This window comes from Homarus americanus, unplaced genomic scaffold, assembly GCF_018991925.1.
Source record: "Homarus americanus isolate GMGI-L3 unplaced genomic scaffold, GMGI_Hamer_2.0 scaffold942, whole genome shotgun sequence".
NCBI classification, from domain to species: domain Eukaryota; kingdom Metazoa; phylum Arthropoda; class Malacostraca; order Decapoda; family Nephropidae; genus Homarus; species Homarus americanus.
The window spans coordinates 4,633-9,912 of record NW_024724361.1 but is presented as its reverse complement, the minus strand read 5'-3'; the positions used below and the strand labels follow the sequence as shown (position 1 = coordinate 9,912).

At 53.7% G+C, this 5,280-nt stretch overlaps 1 non-coding gene across 1 annotated transcript; it reads right to left on the bottom strand.

Moving 5' to 3' along the window:
• Positions 1-2,960: 2,960 nt before the first annotated feature.
• Positions 2,961-3,124, bottom strand: LOC121864105. The gene has a single exon (XR_006088553.1). It is a non-coding gene; the product is annotated as a 5.8S ribosomal RNA (ribosomal RNA).
• Between the last annotated feature and the right edge of the window lie 2,156 nt (positions 3,125-5,280).

The window sequence follows — 5,280 nt, the reverse complement described above, 5'->3', positions numbered from 1 at the left end:
GTCATCAAGGGAGTCTCTCTCGAGTATTTGCTACTACCACCAAGATCTGCACCAGTGGCGGCTCCAGGCCGGCCCACGCCGAAACCCTTCAGCGCTCACCACTGCGACCCTCCTACTCACCGGGGCTTCGAGACCTCGCCTTGAGAGCGAGGCCGGTAGTGCGCCCGGCGGTCGAGTATCGGGAGAATGCTTGAGCGCCATACCACTTTAAGGGCTAGTTGCTTCGGCAGGTGAGTTGTTACACACTCCTTAGCGGATTCCAACTTCCATGGCCACCGTCCTGCTGTCTATAGCAACCAACGCCTTTCAATGGGATCTGAATGAGCATTCATTTAGGCCCCTTAACTCGACGTTTGGTTCATCCCACAGCGCCAGTTCTGCTTACCAAAAGTGGCCCACTAGATACTCAGATTAGTCGCCGGAGCTTCATCCCTACAAGCAAGCTCGGCATCTCACCCATTTAAAGTTTGAGAATAGGTTGAGGACGTTTCGTCCCCAAGACCTCTAATCATCCGCTTTACCGGATGAAATTCACCCTGCGAGTTCCAGCTATCCTGAGGGAAACTTCGGAGGGAACCAGCTACTAGATGATTCGATTAGTCTTTCGCCCCTATACCCAGCTCCGACGATCGATTTGCACGCCAGAATCGCTACGGACCTCCACCAGAGTTTCCTCTGGCTTCATCCTGGCCAGGCATAGTTCACCATCTTTCGGGTCCCAACATATATGCTCATGGTACTTGCCGACTGCCCGCGAGCCTGCCCCGGTGCGCCTCCGCCGTTTACCGACGGCCCGCTTCCGGGGACGGACAGCAATCAAGGGCGCCCGGAAAAGTTCTGGCTCATGCCCCATGAGGGGAAATTAAACTTCGACCACTCCTGACGACCTCCATCACACGCAACGTCCAGAGACGGGAAAGATCTCACCCCCGCCTTTGTCGCCAAGGCAAGGCGAGGCCGCAGGCACGGGTCAGGATCGCTCCAAGACGCGACCGGAGAGCCTGGCAGCTGCCCCGGCGCCTGTCACTTATTTGCCTTTGGGCTTAGTGAGCCCATTGACTTGCACATGTTAGACTCCTGTCCGTTTCAAGACGGGCCGGTGGATCACGAATTTTGCACAACGGGCGAGGCGAAAACCGCCGCCGAAGCGTAAGCTCTTCGACGACCGCTGCAGGGCAGCCAGGACACTGGTTCTCTGCCGCGCTGGTCTCCCAGACGAGCTGAGAGAGTCGGCGGCGAGGTACCAGTCCGACTGGCCTTCGACATCCCCGCAACGGTCGCTGTGACTCAATACGAGGCGGTAATACGTCACGACGCCAGCGGAGGGGGTTACTTAAACATTTTGGTCGCTAATATAACACCCCACTCCAGCCGACAGCCGACGAGCTGAACTTCAGTTCGACCTTCGAGTTTCCACCGCTTTGGCTCCAACGGCTCTAATGACTTGAACTCTCTTCAAAGTTCTTTCAACTTTCCCTCACGGTACTTGTTCGCCATCGGTCTCGTGGGTCATATTTAGTCTAGATGGAGCGACTAACTCCGCTTTGGGCTGCACTTTCAAGCAACCCGACTCTACAGAGAGGCCCTTTCCGACCGTCCCATCTGTACCCTCACGGGCGCCGCCATACGGGCCTGTCACCCTCCATGGGCAGTGGCCGCTTTCAAGCTTGACTTAGACGGTATGGGACGGCGTGCTGGACCCTCTGAAACGCAACACACCTCGTGCCCGAAGACATCGAGGTTATGCGCTGGGCTTTTCCCGGTTCAGTCGCCCTTACTAAGGGAATCCCTGTTGGTTTCTTTTCCTCCGCTTATTAATATGCTTAAATTTGGCGGGTAGCTCTCTCCTACTACGAGGTCGATCGTGGTCTCATCATCCTTAGGGGGAACAAGTTCCCCAACCACGAAGCGGAAGACGCTCTGCCACCGACTTTCTTCACCACCGACATTACCAGGCAGGAAGGTTTGAGGGCTTGTCGCGGGGGTACCAGCGGCCATGGCGCCGGCACTCCCACCCCTGACTCCGTTCCTTCTCATTGAGTGGTAAATAGCCAATAGGAAAAGTGTTCCAGCAGAACATCTCTCGCAGAGTCATATACACACACAGTTTTAATGCATATACGCTCGTGTTCCGCCCTTACTCGGCCGCACCTTTGCCGCTTAAACTTTGACCTCTTTCCTCGTTCCCGCATGCCACAGCAGTGGCACTTGTTTATCCGGAGAAAGAGAGCGAGAGTCGCAGTATTAATTGGCGTGAGCGGCCTTTCCGGCTGCAGAACTAGTGCTCTATCCCGGCGAGCGCCGTTATGAGGCGCAACACCGTCTTTAACGCGTTTAGAGAGAACTCCCCCTGCCTCCCTCCCAGTCATGAGATAGACGTGGACTCGTGGCGAACTCTCAAAGAGAACGCCCACACCGCGTCTGACCGTGGGAGAGGGTGGAGGAGCGCGTGAGGAAGAGCACGGCGTCACCCAAGCATTCTCATCTCTGCCTGCACCACTACATGGTAGACTGCGGGCCCAGGCGCACTCATCAATTTAGGTTCCACTGCAATGCATGCCAAGCACTCTTTTCGAGGTGATAGACGAAATTCCGGCGGGGCTTACTTAAAAGATATCCGACCCGGTTTCGTTTCCTCTTCGTGGGATGGAGTGCCTCTTAGAACATGTGCAGCATCAGCCATGAGCGGCCGACGGCCATTCGTGTCTCTGTGGACAGCAGGCAAAAGAGCGCCGCCTCCAGTTATTTGCGAGGGCGACAACTGTCGCTTTGTTGTGGTTGAATGGGGGTGCGCCAAGTCCATGGACTTGCTAGTGATAGGCTTGCTTGTTTTTAAGGGCACGCCTCGCGCAAGGCGCGGGCGATTAAACCCCAAGGCGGAAGCTCGGTTCGGGTTACCCTCGTGTCGGGGAGACAGTCAGCAGGCACCGAACTCGCAGCAACCGATGGATGTATATTTCCGACCCTCGTAGAGGAGTGGCGGCGACAAGCTCATATGGCTGCCGCCGCCGCAATATGCGTTCAACTTGTCGATGTATCTGGTATTCTTGCGATTCACATACCGACACGCAGTTTGCTGCTGTCTTCATCGACCCACGAGCCGAGTGATCCCCCGTTAAGAGTTGTGTATTTGCCATTTGGTCTTTTTGCGACTAACCATCACAGGTCGAGTCTCGATGAAAGGGTTTGACAGATATAGCCCAAGTTTGTGGTTTGGGTTTGGCCGGACGGCTTGTTGTTGTTTTTTGACACTAGAATTTCACTCTTTTTGGGTCAAGAGGCTTATTCGCCGGTAGTAAGGAACGGACGGGCAGCTGTCCAAAGCCCTGTCCGTCCTCCTCCGGTCTTCGCGCTCTCGCCCGAGTGTGGTCCACCCACAGCGTGGTACCTATTTTTGGTGCGGGGGCCGGGATTGTCCTCTTTCCCTGCTGGAGTTGCCAGAGCATAGCCCGAGACCGCCCAAATCAGGAGAGTAGTAGTTTTAAGAGCGCCCCGTTCTCTTTCTCTCTGTTAATGATCCTTCCGCAGGTTCACCTACGGAAACCTTGTTACGACTTTTACTTCCTCTAAATGATCAAGTTTGGACATCTTTCCGTCAGCTCGAGGCGACGACCCCAGAAAACCCTCGCGGGCAACGGGGCCGATAATCCAAGAGCGCCAGTCCGAAGGCCTCACTAAATCATTCAATCGGTAGTAGCGACGGGCGGTGTGTACAAAGGGCAGGGACGTAGTCAGCGCAAGCTGATGACTTGCACTTACTGGGAATTCCTCGTTCATGGGAAACAATTGCAAGCCCCAATCCCTATCAAGAAAGGCTTTGAACGGGTTACCCGCTCCTCTCGGAGGGGGAAACTCTGATCCCTTCAGTGAAAAGCAGGTGCTCCAGAACATTCTATGCATCACAGACCCAGCATACTAATCTCGCATGCTAGAATTAGCGTTTATCCTCTAAGAAGAAGTTGCGAACTGACACCATTTTCTGGAGATCCGCTGACTACTAGTAGGCCAGAGTCTCGCTCGTTATCGAATTAACCAGACAAATCGCTTCCACTAACCAGAACGCTGGCACCCACCACCCACCGAATCGAGAAAGAGCTCTCAATCTCGTCAATCCTTCCGCAAATCTGGGCCTGTGAGGTTTCCCGTTGAGTCAACACCAGTCGCAGGCTCCACCTGGTGGTGCCCTCTCGCTTAATTCCTTTAAGTTTCAGCTTTGCACCATATTTCCCGGAACCCAAAGACTTTTTGCTTCGGGAAGCCGCCCGCCGGGTCATGGGAATAACGTCATGGATCGCTAGTTGGCATCAAGTGGTGGTTAGAACTAGGCGGTATCTGATCGCTGAACCTCTAACTTTCAGTTCTTGATTAATGAAAACATCTCGGTAATGCTGTAGTAGTTCGTCTTGCGACGGTCCAAGAATTTCACTTAGCGCCGCAATACGAATGCCTCATTGTTCCGACAGTCATTACTTCTGGTTCCGAAATCCAACAAAATAGAACCGAGGTCCTATTCCATTATTCCATGTATCACCATTCGCCATATTCAAATAGCCCGTTCTGGAGCAACGTAATCTTTTTCAGTAAACTTCGCCACTCGGGACACTCGGCTAAAGAGCATCCTGCAGGAGGCCGGGCGGGCGGCTGTTCGAGCGCGACAGTAAACACCGGGCGTGCAATCGTCAGTCCGGAACTGAGATCCAACTACGAGCTTTTAACCGCAACAATTTTAATATAATGCTTATTGAGCTGAATTACCGCGGGCTGCTGGCACCAGACTTGCCCTCCAATGATATCAAGAAGGATTTAGTGTACTCATTCCGATTGGCGAAAGCCTCGATGAGACTCACATCGTTATTTTTCGTCACTACCTCCCCGTGCCGGGAGTGGGTAATTTGCGTGCCTGCTGCCTTCCTTAGATGTGGTAGCCGTTTCTCAGGCTCCCTCTCCGGAATCGAACCCTGATTCCCCGTTACCTGTTATAGCCATTGTAGGCGCATAACCTACAATCGAAAGCTGATAAGGCAGACACTTGAAAGAAGCGGCGCCGGTGCGGAGACCGTGCGCTCAGCCCGAAGTTATTCAGATTCACCACAGGTGGGTTACGGACCGGGGCCCGACCAGTTTTGAACTAATAAAAGCGCTCTTCCCTTGCGGTCAGAGACCAATTGCATGTATTAGCTCTAGAATTGCCACAGTTATCCAAGTAAGTGGGTTTACAGATCCAATGAAACATAGCTGATTTAATGAGCCATTCGCGGTTTCGCCTTAAATCGGCTTGTA